The sequence below is a fragment of the Balaenoptera physalus genome (genome assembly GCF_965194825.1).
Source record: "Balaenoptera physalus genome assembly, chromosome: 13".
Lineage (NCBI taxonomy): Eukaryota > Metazoa > Chordata > Mammalia > Artiodactyla > Balaenopteridae > Balaenoptera > Balaenoptera physalus.
The window spans coordinates 47,961,175-47,984,904 of record NC_138892.1 but is presented as its reverse complement, the minus strand read 5'-3'; the positions used below and the strand labels follow the sequence as shown (position 1 = coordinate 47,984,904).

The following is a 23,730-nucleotide window of genomic DNA, read 5'->3' as shown; positions in this document are numbered from 1 at the left end:
ACAATCAAAGACAAAATTAATCTCATATTTGTATGGTGCTTTCCATGTTACGATCTTACAATTATTTCTCTCCTGTTTTTTTTTTTTTTTGCAAGCAACAAAAACTTAAAGGAACTAAACTAAAACTATAACAGTGGGTTTATTATATTAGAATATAGAAGAATTACACACCAAATGTAGGGAGTAAATTTGAGCTGAGCTTTATGGGAACTAGAGAGTTACTAGAAGTTTCTCCCACCATCTCTCCTCTTTTGGGGAACGCACAGCGTCTTGCCTGTTTCTCTCTGAAAGGCCACTTCATTCTTTTTTCTACAGGCCAGTTCTCTGTCCACTCATTTGCTTGCACCCATTATAGCTACTCCTAAATGTAATCTCAGACCCCAAGTCTCCATCAACTTCCAGCTTGGCTCTCCAGGGCTAAATGACTCAGTCTCTCAAATTTCAAATTCCTGTGAAAGAGACTCTGACTGGTCCAGCCTGGCTTAGCTGTCCACTGGCATCTAATCAGCTGAGGCCAGGTAAGAGGGTCATGTGGCATGTAGGGCTGCCCCTTTTAGGCTGGAGGTAGTGGTGGATAGATTCTCTAAGTAGGGAATGTGGGAGGGAAGGAAATTATATCTTCAGTTAAACCTCTTTGTCTCATTTGATCCCCATATTTCTGACAGATAGAAATGATTCTCATCCCCCATTTAACGTAACTATGGATCTTGAAGAATGCACTGTTATCCATTAATGAAGAAGTGAGCATGAATGAGAATTTTATTAGGAAAAGTTCAACAGAAAACACAGTTGGAGAATGGTGGACCCTGTGCTCTTGGCATCCGTGTGGCTTATCAGCCTCTGCGGTGGTCTTAGCAGTAGTTGAGGTGGCTGAAAATCTGACTTTTTCTTCAAATGACAGTATTACAGTACTATGATTTTTCATACGATGCATTTTATTTATTATTTTATTATCATTTTTTAATTGTGCTAAAATTGGCATATAATATTTTACTGGAGATAAGCAATGCCAATCTGTCCGGAGGAGAAGAGAGAATCAAAAATAAAATTGAATCTGACAAAAAAATTTATAAGTTTGAGTAGTAAATGCTGCCAACTGAATAGTGGTATTTTGTTAAAAGTTCCCCATTTGGGCCTTCGGTGAGCACGGATGGCTGAATCTCAGATGTATTGCTCATTCTTCCACAAACTTGGACTATTCTGTCCTTTGTTTTCCATATCCCACCAGTCTTGGGCTGGGGAGAGGGAAGCAAAAGTTCATTGTATTTCTTTGTCTCTGATGTGACCTGCTGTGCAGGACTCAACCCCACCCCCAATCTCACCCCTCTTAAATTCAATCTTAAATAGTTCTCAGAGTCCCTGAGGGTATGCCATTCGTGCAAAGTGGTCATCCTTAGTTGTGATGTGACAGCTGCCATTCTCCTTTTCTCTTTTGTGGTACCTTGGTGAGTTATCTTGGTCACTACCACTGCCAAATTTAGTGGCTCGCCCACTGATACCACAGACGGCCATTGAAGGTTCTGCTGTTATTGGCCATCAGTGTCTGCACCTCGACAGCCTCTGCCAAGCCTGTGTTGAGAGCTCTGTCTGCCACCACTGCCACCGGAGTGCTTGTCTTCCATAGAATCTGTGCTGAGGTAGCTTTTTTTGGGCAGCCTCCTCTTCTGAGAACTCAGCCTTGGTTGAATCACGTGGATCAGCGGATGATCTGAAAGTTGGACTTTATTAAAAACACTTCCTAGGAGGCTACTTTTTGTCCTAGAACCAAACTTGTGGATCTCTACTTGCTCTCCCTGGGATGAGCCCCTTTGTGTCTCATTTAAAAGACCCTGGGCACTCACCCCATGGCCAGAGATGCTTGAATCGTAGGTGAATGTAGATTTCAGAACAGAATGTAAATAAATATATGCGAATGTATGGGCACCTTCTGACAGACTTTCAACTGTTATTGAATAGTGCTATATATATATAATCCTACCTCTGAGGTAGAGTAAAATCAACTCATGTAGAAGCTTTTTGGAAGTGCAAATGTGTCCCAGGAGACACACAGCTCTCCCATGTTCTGGGCCCGGGAGGATCTCGATGGCCAAGTCCTCCCAGGCAACTCTCCATGCCTTACACCAGATAATCGCTGCTCAAGGAGAGGGCACTACTGGCCCTGCCAGTGTGCTTGCTTCCATTTTCTTTTGTGGTAAGAGCTAAAACAAACAATTTGGAACTGTATAACTCCTGAGGAGCACATAATCCCAACTGGGATATTCTCCAGTTGAGACTTTCTCCAACTGGGAGATTTTTCCCTCCCCTGATCCACTTCTATTCAGCAGAGATCTCCAGCCTTTGAAGTTTTAGAACAATGCACAATTATTTAAGTCTGTGCACTAATACTTCATTAATGTGTTTTAGTTTGTCATTCATGTCTTAGTCATAGACTTTCTGGAACAGACTGTTTCTTTCTTTTTTTTTTTTAATTATTTATTTATTTATTTTATTTATGGCTGTGTTAGGTCTTCGTTTCTGTGCGAGGGCTTTCTCTAGTTGCGGCAAGTGGGGACCACTCTTCATCGCGGTGCGCGGGCCTTTCACTGTCACGGCCTCTCTTGTTGGGGAGCACAGACTCCAGATGCGCAGGCTCAGTAATTGTGGCACAAGGTCTTAGTTGCACCGCGGCATGTGGGATCTTCCCAGACCAGGGCTTGAACCCGTGTCCCCTGCATTGGCAGGCAGATTCTCAACCACTGCGCCACCAGGGAAGCCCGAGACTGTTTCTTAAACCAAATTTAGGACACCTAAATTTTGCACTTTTGAAATGCAAAAAAAAAAAAAAAAAGTTTTGTCAATAGTGATTTACAAATGGAATCATTCCACTTCCATTATGACATTTTGACAGATTATTAAAATTTGTGTGTTCACTTGGTTAATCTTTGACCGGGGAAATGGAAGATGGAGAAGATGATAACAGTGATGATTAAAGAAGTAACAGTGATGCCTGTGTGCATCTATACATATAAAATGGAGTTAAGCTAGTGCAAGGGAGGAAAAAACGTTTTTCTTGACGCTTTTAGGGTCCCTGGCTGAGTCTGAAAATTAAACCGACAAAGACAGATAAAGAGAAGAAAAGCATACAAATGTATTTAGTATACATTTTACATGATATGGGAGCCTTCATAAGGAAATGACCTGAAGAAATAGTTAAACCTGAGTATTTTTATGCTGGGTTTGATGAAGAGTGAACAGTTGAAGAGAAATATTTTAGGTCAAAGAACAGGAGGTAATCGTAGTAAACTGGGGGAAACTTAGTGAGACCTGTTTGTTCAGATTCTTCTGGTGGTGTCACTTTGTTTGCTGAGATAAGGACGCTCTTTTCCTTAGGGTGTAGGGAGGGCGCCTCTCACATGGGGTTCTTGTGCCAGTGTTTCAGAGGAGAAAGGAGGACAGCGGCGGAGTGGGGAGAAGTCCTGTTGGGCTGTTTTCTCAAACTCCTTCAGCTTAAAATATTCAATATCCCAAGGTGCTATGTTTTGGGGTAGCATATCCTGAACCCCCTAACTAGTCAAACATCAGGGAGTCCTTACATTCTATCTATCCAACCCCCGGTGTCCTAGCAGTTTCACAATTGAAGATCTCTTAACAGGTAGGGAGCTGATAGAGTTTTCAACCCAGTTTAACATGTTCAACCCTGTTGCATGTCTCCCATACACAACAGGGATCTAATAAAAGACAAATTTATGACAAGAAGCCCTCCCGCTCTGAGCTGCTTCCTTTAGCTGCTGCTCTCAGGGACTCTGGGCAGGAAAGACTAGCATCCACTTCAACTCCACTTTGGCTGCTACTCCCCTTCAGTCTCATATTTAACAACCTTTCCCAGGGCTGAGACAGTTATGAATATGTGGGTTTGCATTTTATTGGTTCTCCTAACTCAAAAATGGCCAAGGATTTTACAAGGCAATGCCTCTCTCAGGTGGTCCTTTCCTGAGCAAATGGAACTGCTCTCTAGGAATAACCTGCTTGGTCATATGGGTGGCAACTGTAGCCCCATACCAGGCACACTCATCAGGGCCCAGGAAAGGAGGATGTAGAAGCCTTTGAGAAGACCCAGTCCTTGAAATTTGGCCGTATTATATTTCATTGGTGGTATATGTAAGGAAAACAGAGCCCCAAATTGCAACAGGCTACATTTATTTGGTGCCTTAGAGCAGAGCTTCTCAAATTTAATGTGCTTATGACTAACCTGGGGAGCCTGTTGAAATACAGATTCTGACTTAATAAATCTGGGGTCGGGGCCTGAGATCTGCCTTTCTAACAAACTCCTGAGTGATGCTGACGCTGCTGGTCTGTGGCACCACTTTGAGTAGCAAGTCTTTAAAGTTTGCCACGTATTCTCCTTGTCATCCCATTCAATCTTCATGACAAGCCTGTGAGGTACCTGACACATCCCCATTTTACAGAAGTGGAGGCAGGTTCAATGAGGTAAACAGACTTGCCCAGGGTTGTACAGCCATTCAGTCATCGAAATCCAAGTCCTGTGCTTTTCTTCCCACATGACTGGGGCTCCTCTGCATACCTCAGCTCTTGGCCCATAAGGTTGCTTAGGGGAATTACATATCAGGTCTTCCCATTTCAGAGAGCTGGTTCAGCAGTACACAGCTATGTATAATCCCAGTCCTTGTATCCTGTTAGATCTGCTCCTTTATGTTGCCTGTTAGCATGTTTTGCTTGGTGATTCTGTCATCCAACATACTTGCTATCCCTCTTCACTTTATACTGTATCCACAGGTAGGTACAAAGTTCCTGATTTCTCATATTTGGATTATAAATAGGCTTTTCAGCAATGTTTGGAGGCTCAAGTATTGATGGGTACATGGAGGATCAATCTATGAGAAGTAATAACAGGCAGTATACATAGAATTGCAAGAAGAGATTAAACATCTTCCCATTGATGATAACAATTGACAAAATGAGAATAATAATAATAATATAAGCTAGAAGTTGACAAAAGCAAAGTGGGTAAGCACATGGGCTTTGAAGTTTTGATTCTTGCTTCTGCCTCTTACCAAATGAATAAATTTGGACCAGTTACTTAGCCTCTCTGTGCTCTGATTTCCTTGTATGTTAAAAGGAGATATGGTTTTTGTGACAACTAAAGGATTTAATTAATTCACAACAGTGCCCAGCACACAGTAATTGCTCCGTAAATAACAGTAGGCATCATTATTACCAACATACCAACCTCCTTATTTTTACTGTAGAGCAGAAGAGGCCCAAAAAGCTTAAGTGACTTCAACATTTATTAACAAACAATTATGGAGCTTTTGCTTTGTAGCGAACATTTACTAGTTGGTAACTAGACTAATGTTATAAGTTGGGAAGTAGTGGAGCTGATAACTGAACACAGACCCTTTGATTTCTAGTCCATTATGAGTGTATGTTCAACACCCTTGCTGCCACTCTGGGTTTGTAATGGTTCTTTGATATTTCAAACAGTTCCACAGGCAGCAGTGACAGCAGTAGCCACCAAACTGTATCTCTGTCCCCATTTATCTTCTTGAGACAGAGGAGCCTGGGAGCGTGGACTGAAAGGCAGGGGGCCTGGAGCTGAGCCACAGGCGCTGCAGAGCTGGCGGATGGGGTGCCTGGCATGCAGGTTGGGAGTGCTCCTCAAGCCCAGTGCCTGGTATTGTTCGCTCCAGGAATAACTTTCCAACCCCACCCAGAGATTGTTGGGTTTAGAATCGGCCTCGTTTACCTGGCTGAAGGTAGTGCTCCTGGTGTCTCTCCCCACGTACAGCAGGGAATCTGGTTACCCTGTGCTGAGCGGCAGGGCACCTCTTGCAGCTGACCCTTCTGCTGCTTTATGCAGTTCTCTGTTTTGACTGGATTTAAAAGCCTTTGTCACCAGGGAATCTCTGGCTCTGAGCTTTGGTAGTTTTGTTTGGAACAGCCTCTCCCCAGTGTTCAAGTTTCAGGTAAGGCCTCTGGTGTGTAACTAAAAGGTAAGCACAAAGAGAAATAAAAATCTTTTATTACTTCTGTGAAACCAGGTATGCGCAAGTAAACAACGAAGAAGTGCAATTGAATTCAAGAGAAGAATTGTGTGAACTCCCAAGGGGCTATTACCCTTCTCTTCAAACCAAGAGTTGCTATTTCACTACTTTGTTTTCCTCTTCCTTTAGAATGTAAATTTATGGTCACCAGTGGCAATTGGAAGGGTACATTCCCTTAAAAACAGCCTCGGGGGTCGGGGCAAGATGGCGGAAGAGTAAGACGCGGAGATCACCTTCCTTCCCACAGATATATTAGAAATACATCTACACGTGGAACTGCTCCTACAGAACACCCACCGAACACTGGAAGAAGACGTCAGACCTCCCAAAAGGCAAGAAACTCCCCACGTACTTGGCTGTGTGGATGAAAGGCTCTTGGCGCTCCAGCCAGGCATCAGGGCTGTGCCTCTGAGGTGGGAGAGCCAACTTCAGGACACTGGTCCACAAGAGACCTCCCAGCTCCATGTAATACCAAACGGCGAAAATCTCTCAGAGATCTCCATCTCAACATCAAGACCCAGCTTCACTCAACGACCAGCAAGCTACAGTGCTGGACACCCTATGCCAAACAACTAGCAAGACAGGAACACAGCCCCATCCATTAGCAGAGAGGTTACCTAAAATCATAATAAGGCCACAGACACCCCAAAACACACCACCAAACGTGGACGTGCCCACCAGAAAGACAAGATCCAGCCTCATCCACCAGAACACAGGCACTAGTCCCCTCCACCAGGAAGCCTACACAACCCACTGAACCAACCTTAGCCGCTGGGGACAGATACTAAAAACAACGGGAACTACGAACATGCAGCCTGTGAAAAGGAGACCCCAAACACAGTAAGATAAGCAAAATGAGAAGACAGAAAAACACACAGCAGATGAAGGAGCAGGGTCAAAACACACCAGACCTAACAAATGAAGAGGAAATAAGTAGTCTACCTGAAAAAGAATTCAGAATAATGATAGTAAGGATGATCCAAAATCTTGGAAACAGAATAGACAAAATGCAAGAAACATTTAACAAGGACGTAGAAGAACTAAAGAGGAATCAAGCAACGATGAAAAACACAATAAATGAAACTAAAAATACTCTAGACGGGATCAATAGCAGAATAACTGAGGCAGAAGAACGGATAAGTGACCTGGAAGATAAAATGGTGGAAAAAACTACTGCAGAGCAGAATAAAGAAAAAAGAATGAAAAGAACCAAGGACAGTCTCAGAGACCTCTGGGACAACATTAAACGCACCAACATTCGAATTATAGGGGTCCCAGAAGAAGAAGAGAAAAAGAAAGGGACTGAGAAAATATTTGAAGAGATGATAGTTGAAAACTTCCCTAATATGGGAAAGGAAATAGTTAATCAAGTCCTGGAAGCACAGAGAGTCCCATACAGGATAAATCCAAGGAGAAACACGCCAAGATACATATTAATCAAACTATCAAAAATTAAATACAAAGAAAAATATTGAAAGCAGCAAGGGAAAAGCAACAAATAACACACAAGGGAATCCCCATAAGGTTAACAGCTGATCTTTCAGCAGCAACCCTGCAAGCCAGAAGGGAGTGGCAGGATATACTTAAAGTGATGAAGGAGAAAAACCTACAACCAAGATTACTCTACCCAGCAAGGATCTCATTCAGATTTGATGGAGAAATTAAAACCTGTACAGACAAGCAAAAGCTGAGAGAGTTCAGCACCACCAAACCAGCTTTACAACAAATGCTAAAGGAACTTCTCTAGGCAAGAAACACAAGAGAAGGAAAACACCTACAATAACAAACCCAAAACATTTAAGAAAATGGGAATAGGAACATACATATCGATAATTACCTTAAATGTAAATGGATTAAATGCTCCCACCAAAAGACACAGACTGGCTGAATGGATACAAAAACAAGACCCATATATATGCTGTCTACAAGAGACCCACTTCAGACCTAGAGACACATATAGACTGAAAGTGAGGAGATGGAAAAAGATATTCCACGCAAATGGAAATCAAAAGAAAGCTGGAGTAGCAATTCTCGTATCAGACAAAATAGACTTTAAAATAAAGACTATTACAAGAGACAAAGAAGGACACTATATAATGATCAAGGGATTGATCCAAGAGGAAGGTATAACAATTGTAAATATTTATGCACCCAACACAGGAGCACCTCAATACATGAGGCAAATACTAACAGCCATAAAAGGGGAAATCGACAGCAACACAATCATAGTAGGTGACTTTAACGCCCCACTTTCACCAATGGACAGATCATCCAAAATGAAAATAAATAAGGAAACACAAGCTTTAAATGATACATTAAACAAGATGGACTTAATTGATACTTATAGGACATTCCATCCAAAAACAACAGAATACACATTTTTCTCAAGTGCTCATGGAACATTCTCCAGGATAGATCATATCTTGGGTCACAAATCAAGCCTTGGTAAATTTAAGAAAATTGAAATCGTATCAAGTATCTTTTCTGACCACAACACTATGAGACTAGATATCAATTACAGGAAAAGATCTGTAAAAAATACAAACACATGGAGGCTACACAATACACTACTTAATAACGAAGTGATCACTGAAGAAATCAAAGGGGAAATCAAAAAATACCTAGAAACAAATGACAATGGAGACATGATGACCCAAAACCTATGGTCTGCAGCAAAAGCAGTGCTAAGAGGGAAGTTTATAGCAATACAAGCCTACCTCAAGAAACAGGACACATCTCGAATAAACAACCTAACCTTGCACCTAAAGCAATTAGAGAAAGAAGAACAAAAAAACCCCAAAGCTAGCAGAAGGAAAGAAATCATAAAGATCAGATCAGAAATAAATGAAAAAGAAATGAAGGAGACAATAGTGAAGATCAATAAAACTAAAAGCTGGTTCTTTGAGAAGATAAACAAAATTGATAAACCATTAGCCAGACTCATCAAGAGAAAAAGGGAGAAGACTCAAATCAATAGAATTAGAAATGAAAAAGGAGAAGTAACCACTGACACTGCAGAAATACAAACGATCATGAGAGATTACTATAAGCAACTCTATGCCAATAAAATGGACAACCTGGAAGAAATGGACAGATTCCTAGAAATGCACAAACTGCCGAGACTGAACCAGGAAGAAATAGAAAATATGAACAGACCAATCACAAGCACTGAAATTGAAACTGTGATTAAAAATCTTCCAACAAACAAAAGCCCAGGACCAGATGGCTTCACAGGCGAATTCTATCAAACATATAGAGAAGAGCTGACACCTATCCTTTTCAAACTCTTCCAAAATATTGCAGAGGGAGGAACACTCCCAAACTCATTCTATGAGGCCACCATCACCCTGATACTAAAACCAGACAAAGATGTCACAAAGAAAGAAAACTACAGGCCAATATCACTGATGAACATAGATGCAAAAACCCTCAACAAAATACTAGCAAACAGAATCCAACAGCACATTAAAAGGATCATACACCATGATCAAGTGGGGTTTATTCCAGGAATGCAAGGATTCTTCAATACACGCAAATCAATCAACGTGATAAATCATATTAACAAACTGAAGGAGAAAAACCATATGATCATCTCAATAGATGCAGAGAAAGCTTTGGACAAAATTCAACATCCATTTATGATAAAAGCCCTGCAGAAAGTAGGCATAGAGGGAACTTTCCTCAACATAATAAAGGCCATATATGACAAGCCCACAGCCAACATTGTTCTCAGTGGTGAAAAACTGAAACCATTTCCACTAAGATCAGGAACAAGACAAGGTTGCCCACCCTCACCACTATTATTCAACATAGTTTTGGAAGTGTTAGCCACAGCAGTCAGAGAAGAAAAAGAAATAAAAGGAATCCAAATCGGAAAAGAAGAAGTAAAGCTGTCACTGTTTGCAGATGACATGATACTATACATAGAGAATCCTAAAGATGCTACCAGAAAACTACTAGAGCTAATCAATGAATTTGGTAAAGTAGCAGGATACAAAATTAATGCACAGAAATCTCTTGCATTCCTATACACCAATGATGAAAAATCTGAAAGTGAAATTAAGAAAACACTCCCGTTTACCATTGCAACAAAAAGAATAAAATATCTAGGAATAAACCTACCTAAGGAGACAAAAGACCTGTATGCAGAAAATTATAAGACACTGATGAAAGAAATTAAAGATGATACAAATAGATGGAGAGATATACCATGTTCTTGGATTGGAAGAATCAACATTGTGAAAATGACTCTACTACCCAAAGCAATCTACAGATTCAATGCAATCCCTATCAAACTACCACTGGCATTTTTCACAGAACTAGAACAAAAAATTTCACAATTTGTATGGAAACACAAAAGACCCCGAACAGCCAAAGCAATCTTGAGAACGAAAAATGGAGCTGGAGGAATCAGGCTCCCTGACTTCAGACTATATTACAAAGCTACAGTAATCAAGACAGTTTGGTACTGGCACAAAAACAGAAACATAGATCAATGGAACAGGATAGAAAGCCCAGAGATAAACCCATGCACATATGGTCACTTTATCTTTGATAAAGGAGGCAAGCATATACAGTGGAGAAAAGACAGCCTCTTCAATAAGTGGTGCTGGGAAAACTGGACAGGTACATGTAAAAGTATGAAATTAGAACACTCCCTGACACCATACACAAAAATAAACTCAAAATGGATTAAAGATGTAAGTGTAAGGCCAGACACTATCAAACTCTTAGAGGAAAACATAGGCAGAACACTCTATGACATAAACCACAGCAAGATCCTTTTTGACCCAGCTCCTAGAGAAATGGAAATAAAAACACAAATAAACAAATGGGACCTAATGAAACTTAAAAGCTTCTGCACAGCAAAGGAAACCATAAACAAGACCAAAAGACAACCCTCAGAATGGGAGAAAATATTTGCAAATGAAGCAACTGACAAAGGATTAATCTCCAAGATTTACAAGCAGCTCATGCAGCTCAATAACAAAAAAACAAACAACCCAATCCAAAAATGGGCAGAAGACCTAAATAGACATTTCTCCAAAGAAGATATACAGATTGCCAACAGACACATGAAAGAATGCTCAACATCATTAATCATTAGAGAAATGCAAATCAAAACTACAATGAGATATCATCTCACACCAGTCAGAATGGCCATCATCAAAAAATCTAGAAACAATAAATGCTGGAGAGGGTGTGGAGAAAAGGGAACCCTCTTGCACTGTTGGTGGGAATGTAAATTGATACAGCCACTATGGAGAACAGTATGGAGGTTCCTTAAAAAACTAAAAATAGAACTACCATACGACCCAGCAATCCCACTACTGGTCATATATCCTAAGAAAACCATAATTCAAAAAGAGTCATGTACCAAAATGTTCATTGCAGCTCTATTTACAATAGCCAGGACATGGAAGCAACCTAAGTGTCCATCATCGGATGAATGGATAAAGAAGATGTGGCACATATATACAATGGAATATTACACAGCCATAAAAAGAAATGAAATGGAGGTATTTGTAGTGAGGTGGATGGAGTTAGAGTCTGTCATACAGAGTGAAGTAAGTCAGAAAGAGGAAAACAAAGACAGTATGCTAACACATATATATGGAATCTAAGGGAAAAAAAAAAAAAAGGTCATGAAGAACCTAGTGGCAAGACGGGAATAAAGACACAGACCTACTAGAGAATGGACTTGAGGATATGGGGAGGGGGAGGGGTAAGATGTGACAGGGTGAGAGAGTGGCATGGACATATATACACTACCAAATGTAAAATAGATAGCTAGTGGGAAGCAGCCGCATAGCACAGGGAGATCAGCTCGGTGCTTTGTGACCACCTAGAGGGGTGGGATAGGGAGGGTGGGAGGGAGGGAGATGCAAGAGGGAAGAGATATGGGAACATATGTATATGTATAACTGATTCACTTTGTTATAAAGCAGAAACTAACACACCATTGTAAAGCAATTATACTCAAATAAAGATGTTTAAAAAAAAAAAACAGCCTCTTACTGCCAATATTTGTCACATTGCAAATTATTTCAATGTTAGCAAATAATTCCTTCAACAAAACTATCAGTAATATCTCCTGTATATGAAGCCTCTGTGTGCAGAAAACCCAGGAATGTTGAAAACAGACCTTCATAGAGACTCTAGCCCAGGGGAATTCACTGTCTCAGTTACAGTGTTTTCGGATTGCAAGGCATAGAGGGCTCCAAATTGTGGAGTGTGCAGGCTGGGAGATGCTGTGGTCCTTTACCTTTACACAGGGAATGAGAAGTTAGTAATGCGGACTTCCCAATGCATTTGTGATTTATGGAATTGGACAAAGTTCCATTATTTTAAATATTGTTTTATCACAGTAATACAGGAATGTGGTTTCAGAAGTTGAATGGGACTAGTAAGCTTACTGCTGGAGCTACATTTCTCTCACGCATACACATTTCACTCTCCAAAGGCAACTATTTTCTATTCTTTAAGCTCTTTATTCTTGAACTGGGTCCATTTTTCTAAATAATACACACACGTTGCTATCGTTCATCAATTTAGACATTAAAGTGTATGAGGATTCTAGCTCTCTTACCTTCTACCCCATCCTGCAATATATTTATATCAAAGTTTTATAGCAATTCAGATTCTGGGTTTTCATTATTTTGTACGGAAATATCATTCATTGCCAAGCCTAGAAGTATGATTATATTTTCTGTAAATGTTGTTACTGTTGTTGTTTTCTGGGCTCAGTTTTCTGCATCTATTGGGACATTTTTCATCAAACACACTCTCCCCCTTCAATGACCAGAATTTGCTGAGTTTTGTGGTCGACAGACCTCTCCACTGCCAGCATCTCTTCTGTCAGCACGTTCATCTAGATTGATTCCCTCTGGCTTCTGCCCAACCTCCCTGAACAGCAAGATGTGAGGCCCCACAATGGCCTAAGATTCGTAAGTAGGCAAGAAGAGAGAACAATGTAAATAAAAGGAGGAGGCAATCTTGAGCATGCAACTGCCTAGACAGAGTTTTCTGAGTTCTTTAGATGCTGCGAGCTATAAAATCTTACCATAGTGTAAATGTGGACACTGAGTCAGAGGACAGCTTTAGAATCAAGTGGGGGTTATCTGTTCTCATCACAAATATGCCGTGTACATTTGGACAGCCTGAAAATCGATTCCATTCAGAAACACATCATCTGGCTCACAAAACTTGGACTCACTCACCCCATGTTTAACCATCAGGTTCCCTTTGACTGTGTCTTCCTACTCCTCTTTTTCTCATCACTAGTTGAGGAAAGTCAAGCATCTGCCAGCACTTACATTCCAGCCTCTATCACAGATCCCTAGAAGTACCAAGCACAAAGTGAATCAGTGCCTGTGCAACCACACACAGGCATGCACACACCTACACATATCCCCAGATGTAACAAAGGGAATCAAAACGTGTGCATGTATGCATGTACACACGTGCACACACATGTATACACACACACACATATTGATCTGCTCTGGGTATTTAATTCTCTGTGATTCTTATAAGACCTTGAACACAGACATCAGAACACCTTTTAAACTTTGAGATGGAGACATCATGTGACATATTTGCCAGACTTTATGTGTATTCCTGTCTATGAGAATGAGAACCACTCCGGAATGTCTGTTTCTTTCCGACTAGAGAAATAGAAAAGGTAATAATGGATGGAGGCATTGGCAGGGAAGGGATGATGGAAAGCTTGAAGACCAATTCTGTTGCATTTTTGCTTTCAAACCCAGGATACAGGAAAACATCATTTACAATAACCAACGCAAGTTATTCCAGATTATAAGCCAAGGACATGACAAGAAAAATTCTGGTAAGTAATTTTAATAAAAACTGAAAATTTCCCATGTCCTTGCTAGGGATGGAAATAACTCTCAAAAGATTTATATAGTTGTCAGTCTTCTCATGGCCAAGGGAGACTCCTACACTTTCTTCCAGGCTTGTTACTGGTATTTAGTCCACTACAGCATCAACTGAGATTTTCTTTCTGAAAATTTCATGTTAAAAGGCATAAATTCCAAGCGGGAAAAACAAAGCCTAAAAGTGCATTCAAATCTTGTCTAAAAGGAAAAGAAATGTTTGATTAATCATTGGAATTAATAAATGCGAAGGTAGGATTTGTGGTCCATAAACCAAACGGGGTTGTCTGCAGATGATCCAAAGACAGAAAAATTGTCAGTGAGTCTTTAGCATTGTTCTTAGGAGAAGCTGCTAAGAAGCTGGCATTATAAGCATTGGGGCCACGTAGCAGGTGTATCCCCAAACCCGGAGATGGATCTCAGAGGATATTAACTTGAAGTCCGGGCCTTGCTCTTGACTCCCGTTCCTCTGACTCCACATTTGATAAGAACACATTTGATTATAATCTGGCTTTCCATATAGAGTTTCCTATAGGGAATGAATACTTGATCAAATGGCATGAACATCCCAGTTGGCCTGCCAGCTTTGGTTCTCGTTGCAAAAAAACTGGCCATCGGTTTGTGCACCACTTGCTTGAGAGGTGGGTTTTTTTTTTTTTAATATATCTTCATTGGAGTATAATTGCTTTACAATGGTGTGTTAGTTTCTGTTGTACAACAAAGTGAATCAGCTGTAAGTACACATATATCCCCACATCACCTCCCTCTTGAGCCTCCCTCCCATCCTCCCTATCTCAACCCTCTAGGTCGTCACGAGCGGTGGGTTTTGCATAAGCCTGACTTCTAGAGAGCTAGCATGTTATGGTATACAAATCAGATTCATTAACCTGCAAATTTGAGGTGATCCAACTAATTCACTCCTCTCTCCCCCTACAGTCCTGTTCCTGCCATTTGCAGAGCCCAGGGCAAAAGTACAAATGGAGGACTCAAGCCTGTCTTACTCCCCTTTTCTTCCCACCAACAGCTCTAACCATCACTACAGGGGGGTGGGGGGTAGGTAGGGGGGCCTATGTGAGCATCCATAGGGACACCCCAGTCATCAAGTCCAAGATCTGTCCCTGTCCCTGCCTACCCAGTAGCCACTCCTTGGCCATTTCTGGAGCCCAGGGGTGTGGATATGGCAATGGCTATCTTTGGGAGAACAGACTCAAGGAAGAGGCTGGCATTTGCTATAGGCCATTTGGAGAGGATGTTCTGGGGCTGAGGGTTGACCTCAGGGCAGACACATCTCCTTGGCTTCATGGACACCCTCACTATGTGGAGAGGGGTTTGCCCAGAGGAAGACCTGAGTGGGGCCCAGGCCAGCGGACAGAGCTGCCCAGTTCTAAGAGTGACACTGCCCACATGACCAACCTTCCCCTACTTTTAGGACATTCAGGAGTGACCATATTACCTCTTGGGATGACCTCTCTATTTCAGCTCTCTAAAACTGCAAGACTTCCGAACAGAATGTTATTTGCCAACTTGTGATCTAAGGGGTATCTGATGCAAGTCTGTGGGCCATAAGCAAAGCCATATACTGTTTGAAATTGCTCTTCAGAGAACTGGAAGTAACTTTGGGGTTCTCTATTAACATTTATAGAGGTTCCTCAGGCAATTAGACTGAATTCTGACCTATGTAGAAATGCAGGCCAGGGTCACAGCCTCATCTCTCTTAATTATAGGGTCAAGGACAGGAGACTTGACTTAACTGCTAATGGAAATCCTTAATCTGAATGAACCCGAAATGCTTGGCCCAGGGAAATTAGCACATAGTGTTAGCAAATGACATTCAAATTGTTTTAAAACAATCTAATCTTCCAGAGCTCTGTGCTTGGCTGACAGAAACAAAAATTTGAAAGGAACAACCTGGAACTTACTGGCTTATAAATGTGCTTTGGGGCAGAATGATTGCAAAAGTGATCACATTTTGTTCCAAGAGATTTCACTGCTTTTTCACAAACACTCCATCCAATCTTGCTTATAGAACAAAACCACAGAGCTGCATTAAGAGTGGAGCAGAAAAGGATTTTAACCTACTCAGCCAGCTGGTCTATCACCTAGATTATACGGGGTGAAGAGGAAGAGAAAGATGTAAACATAATGTGACACACAGAGCAATTTCATGTGATTACCTGACAGAAGATGCCTTAAAGGTAAATGGATGGGAAATCAATATTTACAAAGTTCAGGGTGGGATGACCAGTTGGTTGTTTCTGATAATATTGACATAGCTAAAGAGCTGTGGCCAGGAGAAGACTGGCCTCATTGGCTGTTCATATAATTTTATTTTTATTTTATTTTTTTATTTCATGTCAATCATTCATCCAGCAAATATTTAAGTACCGGCCAAATGCAAGGCATTGTTCAACAAGAGAGCATTTCTATAGATTCTTTTCCTTTGCTTCCTTTCTTATGTTTTCTTCTACTTTCCATCTTTATTCCATCACTAGGGAGGTAGTATAACATAATAATTAGTCATGCAGGCCATGTAACCTAGAGGAAGTTATTTCACATCTCTGAGTCTTGTTTTCCTCATCTGTAAAATAGGGATAGTGAAAGTGCTTAGCTTACATTGGTGGCTCAGCACACACTAAGCTCCCAATAAAAGTTAAATATGAAAAAAGGTTAGGAAAGAGATCATGATAATTTGCTTTATAGGCTGCTGAAGCTAACTTAGAGGCCACTTTTAGGAAAGAGTAGCATTAGCCAGAAATGAATCAAGGATAATATCTGTGACTTCCAATGTTTTATATTTCTTGAGCATGAAGCAACCACCAACGTTAACTGAGCATATACCTTTTCAGGATATAAACAAAACTTTTTGAATATGTGATATTGGTTGGGGAGAAAAACAAAAACTTTTCCTCTACCCTCTTAGGTTTGGTGGCTGAGGCCCTGAAAAAGAAACTGACAAAAGACAGATTATCAGGAGAAAAAGGTTTATTTCATATCAATAGGGGAGGTCTCACAGAAATGAAGCGAAAACTCCAAAGAGGCAGATAGACCTGGAGGCTTATGTACCATTTTAACAAAGAGTGATAAATGTGGAGACATGACAAAAGAAAAAGGATCTGAGCTTCCAGGAGTAGTAAATTGTGGGAAGGTAAATATATGAGAAAGCTAATGGAAGATAAGGGTTGTTCATTTTTGTAAGGTTTGTAAGGCAGATTCCTCTCAGTGCCATCTCTGGGCTAAGGGTCTAGAGTTGTCTCCAGTGACTAAGAATCACTCTACCCCTCCTGGTACAAGAGTGTTGGGCAGGGAGGACATCTTCATGAAGGGAAATTTATGTCCTGCTTTTAGGCAAATAGGACGGAAGCTAGAGAGCTTTGTTCTGTGTCTGTTTCTCAGTTGCCTTCAGCTCAAAATAACCCTTATGCCAAAGTGGCATATTTGGGGTGGCATAGTCTTATCCCCTTTATATTATAAGGGGACAAGCCACCGTACTTACTCTCAGCTGTGATTCCATAGTGACCAATCATTCCTTCCTCCTTGGTTTGCCCACTGGAGATCAGAAACTGTGTTCAGCACTTGGTAGAGTCCTTGTGCATTTAAGTGGCTCCCTGTTTGTGGAATGAGAAAATTTTGGTAGATTGGTGCTCCTCTCTGTAGATGAAACAAAAAATATCACACAACTGGATAAAAACAATTCGGGCCATTAAAAAATCTTTAGGGTGGGCTAATCTGGCTGTATTAGCTAATCAGTGTGTACGAAATGAGCAAAGAGAAACTAGTTACAGAATCCTGCCATGCACAGGGTTTCTTTGGTGGTGGTTGTTGTTGTTTTTGTTTTAACTCAACAAATGTAAATTCTCAAAGCCTAACTTCAACTCATCAAATTCAATTCTCAAGCAATTGGTTCTATTGTTTTGCCTGCAAATTTATCACAAGTCTTGATTACTTGGTCTGCCTTGCTACTAGAGGACCTCCAGAATTCATTGACAGGTCCTGTGGCTTCCCACTGAATGGCTCTGAATGTGTTTCCTCTTGGCGGGGGGGATGGAATTCTGGAACCATTTTGAGTTGGGAAACCATTTGTCAGTTGATGCCTGTTCAAATAGGTTCAGTCCCCACCCAACCCCATACCCATGTAGGCCAAAGTGGCTTGAGGCTAGAGCAAGTATGAAGGTAAATTCAGACTACTGAATACATATACTCTAATATTAGGGTACAGAAACATATCGATTGATTATTTATTTATTTATTTTATGTATAATTTATTATAATATATATGTTATTATTTACTTATTTATTTATTATTTCCACACCAAACTCTCTCTCCTGTGGATAAAGTCTAGGCTCCTTTACACAAGAGGAAGTCTGGTGTAGTGGTTAAGAATGCAGTCCTGGAGACGGTCTGCCCAGCCATTGGTCTGCTACAGCCATCTTGCTACTAGGAGAAGGGGGTCTGCCTGAGGGTGATGCCAACATGGCCAAAAGCAAAGCTAAGACAGAGTGAGAAACCAGGTCCTGGAAAGGCTGTGGGGGAAAAGCTATGTCACCACCAAATATGCCATTTTGGCACAAGGATTATTTTGAGCTGGAGGAAAATGAAAATCAACAGATGCCAAAAGAAGCCTTCCTGGAGCTTCCCTTATCTGACTAAAAGCAGAAACTTCTGAGAAATGAAGACTGCCGTAAATCTCCTCTTCTGGGGAAGTTTTATGGCCATGAAGAGATGGAAAGTTGGCGCCGAGATGGACCTACACAAACAAACCTTCCTCCATTAGTTTTCCTATATTTACCTTCCCAGAGTTTGCTGCCCTTGGAAGCCTAAAACCTTTCCATTGTCTTGTCACTTCTCTACAAATGTATTGTTCTTTGTTAAGATGCTATGTAAGCCCCAAGTTCTAATCACCCCTTTGAGTTACTCATCACTGAGTCTTTTTCACGAAGTATATGCACACTGCACATATTAATAAACTCTGTTTTTCTCTCGTTAATCTTTCTTTTGTCAGTGAAATTTGTAGGGCTCCAGCTGGAGAACCTAGGAGGGTAGAGGAAAAAGTTTTCTTTTCCTCCCCTACAATGCTATTAAAGAGCCCTGATCAAGCTGAGCTCAAAGCCAGAACTATCCCTAGATTTTTCAAACATGTAAGCCAAAAACATTTTTGTTTTGCCTAAACTATTTTAGGTGGGGTTTTTCCATCATTCACATTCTTTTCTCCATCTATCAAAATTTTCCCCGGTATCCAAGCCCAGTTCAAATGCACGCTCTATGAAGCCTTCCTTGTTCCCTCCAGGCAGAATGGCATCTGCCTGCCTCTCTCCCTCTTTCTGTTCCTGTGTAATACTCAATTAACACTTCTCTTCATGCCCTTACCAATTATGCCATGGGCCATTAAGTGCCTGAGAACTCTAAAGCTAGATTGCTTATGTTGCAGTCCTGGCTATAACACCTGCTAGCTGGGTCATATCTTCCCTAATAGAATATAAGGGGCTCAAGACAGAGGTCTTGGCTTAAGCCATTCTCCTGTTGTGCCGCCCATCTTGTTGTCCTATCCCCTTGAACAAGGCCTGTTTATAGACCTACCTATGAATCCTTGCATTGCCCTCCACCCGCTCTCTCAATTAGAAGACTGATATTCCCTTGGTCTTCCTACTATGCTCAGACTCCAGGTCTTTGCCAGGCCCTGAAAACATGTTAGAATCCGGGACTTCCTAAACCTTCTCCATTCTGTTGATGCCTGATCAAGGTTATGACATAAACATACAATCTCAGTGACTGACTCTTCCTTTATGGATTCTGGAAATGGCTGGTGCTTAAAGACAGATAAAAGTTGCTTCAGTGATCTATCTTGACTGCAGTTGATTCATTCCCAGAAATACAAAGTAATTTCTATTCCCTGGCTACTAAAAAATGTCAGTTCCAGATCCGTACTGTCTTGCCTTTGCTTTCCTGAAAGGCAGTCCGAAGGGTTAACTGTTGACATAAACCCTTTATTCAAATGAACAGACTCCAAAGAGTTTGTGGAAAGAATATTAAATCCAGATGTTCTACTAAGATGTTGCCCTTGAGCTAATGGGAAAATAAAAACAATGTAATTTAATAGAGTCAAATGCATATAAACAGAGAACAGAAAGGATTGAAGGCTTTTAGACAATGACCTATGTTATGGTCCCATTTCTGTCACTTAATAAATATATGACAGTGGGCAAATCACATAATTTCTCAGTGTTCCCTTCAGCAAAATGGGATTAATAATAAGCTATTTTATCTCTATTACACTGAGTTGTGATGATGACCAAACTGGCTGGTGTATAGTTGCTTTGCTACACATATAAGGTATTGTTGTTATTATTACTATTACCAAGTGATCCAGGGTGTGAAATCTAATTTCTTAGTGAGACTTTTACACAACAACATTTGGTAATGGTTGAAATCCAACATCCTTTTGAAAAGGAAGTTTGACTCTTCATGAATTGGCCACATTTATTTTGTGGGTAAAGAAAGTAATGTATGAGTTTCTGAAGTCTGTTCCTGCTACTTTCATGTTTAGAGCTGACAACTATAATTAGATTAGGAAACAATAATGTAATATAACTACATAATTATAATTCTTATGACAGATCAATGAAGTGGAGCAGAAAAGCAAGTGGGAGTATTGAACTGGAGGAATCCAAGTTTGGGTGTTGGCTAAAAGGTTCTTTAGGCTCCTTGCTCATGCTGGGCTTGAGCTTACCCCATTCCAATCGGCATTGGTTTTCCTGCTCTAACATCATACAGGTTATATTCAGACTCCTTCTCACCATGGTGTGAACTTAGATTCTTAGGAGCTATGAAATTTGTCTCCCTAAAGTACTCCTTGGCAAGATTAATTTAGCTGATGTCTGCCTGTAGAGTTACCATGTTGACATTGCAAAAGCAACCTGGGTAAAACTGATGGTGCCTTAGCACTAATCAAAGTAGTGACACCAAACCTTACTAATAGTCATTGATTGTATTCCTTAACACCAGCAACTCCCAACCTCGACTCCCTGAACACCTCTACACAGACAAGGTCTCCTCATAGGTTGGCCACGCAGTGTCTTTGGGAGGCTGGACTACTGAGGCACTGAGCACAGGCAAAGATGCCCTATGCATGACAGGGAAGCTGACAGCATCTGGACTTTGGTTTGAGCAACGAGGAACTCAGGAGGAACTGGGATATACTAGAGATTAGAAGACCTTCTCCCCAGTTCTGGGTCCTAAGAATTCTCCTGCTTTCTTGTCTTATCTAGGAAGCAGTTTCAGGCTTCAATAATGTCTAATGAAACTTTGCACCAGACAGGTAGGATGAGCACTCAGAGGAAAAAATGAAACTGATTTAAAGGAAATGAGAAAATGCAAAGGGAATAATTCTGGCACACACTCGAGTGTATAGATCAAGATAAATATCTGCTACTATGATAAAGGGTACTGCATTTGTATTCTCCCTGTTTAGGGGACTGCTTATTTTATGAAAAATGTGCCACTGAAGTGTGTATCTGTTTGACATTTGTCCTAAAGCCAAGCTGAAGTTTATTACGCTCTGCTGAGCCATTAATGTCTTGCAGAGTGGAAGTGTTTTTAAGGCAATTGATGACACCACAGAAAGGGCAAGATCAGAATTTGGAAAACCTTTGGTATATTCTTTGGAAAATGGACAAACATAAGCAGAAAGGAATCTAATAGGGAGAAAAGCAATTCACTAAAAGAGGAAAAATAAATGGGGTAGAGAAGATTGACTTTGTACACACATCTTCCACTTAGTCATTGGATCAGAGGACAAACACAAATCAACAGCTCCAGTCAACACCCTGAATTCTCATTTTCTCTAAATAACACCACCTTTCATTTTACTTTTTCTTATTGCAGTATAGCTGATGTACAATATTATATAAGTTACAGGCGTACAATGTAGTGGTTCACAATTTTTAAAGGTTATACTGCATTTGTAGTTATTATAAAATATCAGCTATATTCCCCATTTGTACAATATATCCTTGTAGCTTATTTTATACATAATACACCCTCTCATTTTAAATCTACCCAGAACTTTTCTTTTGCTGAAGGAATACAATTAACCCCTCCTCATTTATTTTCTTCATTTGGGAAATATTTACTGAATACTTCCTAGGTGCCAGTCATCACATATACAAAGAAAATGCCACATGATCTTTGCTGTAATAACAAAGATGAGCCCAGTGCAGCAGCAAACCCTGTTTCTTTTTTTTTCTAGGCACACAGATAGATGGACATAGGCTGAGAAGGCTAAATAAGTTGCCTAAGGTCATACAGCTAGTAAAGTTGCAGAGCAGGATTTAAACTTAGGGTAGAGCAAATTTCAAATGTAGGCGACAGGCTCAAAAATAGACCATTCACTGACCATTGCCTGTATTTAAATCTCATGCCTATCTGAATTTCAGAAAGGACTTCACTAGAAGGTAAAGTTCATGTGAGCTGTCAACTTTCCCTGCAGTTAAGTAGCACCATGTGACTGAGTCCAGTCCAGTAGAATGTAGGTGGAAATGATAAGAAAATATTATATACCCCCAAATTTCTTGACAATCGGAGCTAGAATGGGCCACTTAGGGGCATCTAGGTGATATCTCCCACATGAGAACTGTGGCTTCAATGGACGAATTTACTTGTAGACAGTTATCATTTAGCCAGTAAGGTTTTTAATTTTTTTGGTATGGGTGTGCCATTTTCTAGTTTTGACCCATTTCCGATGACACCCACTGTCTCACATTTGACTGTCACATACTCGCTCACACTCATGCATGTAAATGCCTGGCCCTTCCAGGCCTGACCCCTAAACACTTCTCTCACATTCCTTCAGGGGTGCTATTTTCCCCACCTGCCAGCCAAATGCTGATGAACTAGTGGAAGATTCTGAGGACTTAGAGGATAAAGAAATCACAAGATGGAAGAACCTGGGATCCTGAATGACTGTGTGGAGTAAATCATGCCCCATTGGACTATGACATGAGTGCAAAAAAACCCCAAACCAAACACACTACTGTGTTAAGCCATTGATTGTTGAGGCTGATTTGTTTTAGCAGTTAGACTACCATAGCTAAACTGTGTCCTAGAAAAAAAGAAAGTGCATAGTCCAGTATTTTTATATTTATAGAAATATAAAAATATCACATCCCATAATAATTACTCCTCTCAGAGACTTCATGGTATTTATAAACTCTCTTTGGTAACATATTCATAGAATTTCAGCCCTAAAAGGGAACACGGCAGCTCTTTCTACATGTGATATTGGAAATAGGAATAAAACACACAAACGTTTCAGGGACCAGGCTTCACATGCAAGAGTGTGAGAGAATATGTGAAAGCAGTCAAATGTGAGACAGTGAGTGTCATGGGAAATGGATCCAAACTAGAAAATGGCACACCCATTCCAAAAAGCAGTCAAACTGACTTTAAAACTTTTTTGGGTAAATAATAAATGTTTACAAGTAAATTCGTCCATTGAAGCCGCAGTTGTCATGTGGGAGACATCACCTAGATGTCTCTGAGTGGCCCCTTCTAGCTGAGATTGTCAAGAAGTTCTTGGGTGTATATTTCTTATCCATTTTCCCTTGAAAATATCATACAAAGGAGAACTTCCTGGTCCAAGATGCCACTGTTTCTGGATCTTAGTGCTTTATTCCATTCATCTCCAAGAGTCCAAATCATTAACCTAATACATAATTATTGACAGGACTAGCTACATAATTTGTGGGGCGCTTTGCAAAATGAAAATGTGTGGCCCCATTCAAAAAGCAGGAAAACATTG

The 23,730-nt window shown here is 40.6% G+C and overlaps 1 protein-coding gene across 10 annotated transcripts in view; it reads right to left on the bottom strand.

Moving 5' to 3' along the window:
• Positions 1-23,730, bottom strand: part of LOC309642016 (uncharacterized protein) — a 302,740-nt gene that overhangs the window by 72,184 nt on the left and 206,826 nt on the right. For 7 of the 10 annotated variants that reach the window (XR_014252884.1, XR_014252885.1, XR_014252886.1 and 4 more), the window contains 2 exons: positions 17,430-17,584; positions 5,744-5,983 (listed from right to left, as the gene is read on the bottom strand). The gene's annotated coding sequence lies outside the window, so the exon portion shown is untranslated. The other 3 variants (XR_014252889.1, XR_014252890.1, XR_014252891.1) reach the window with 3 other exon arrangements.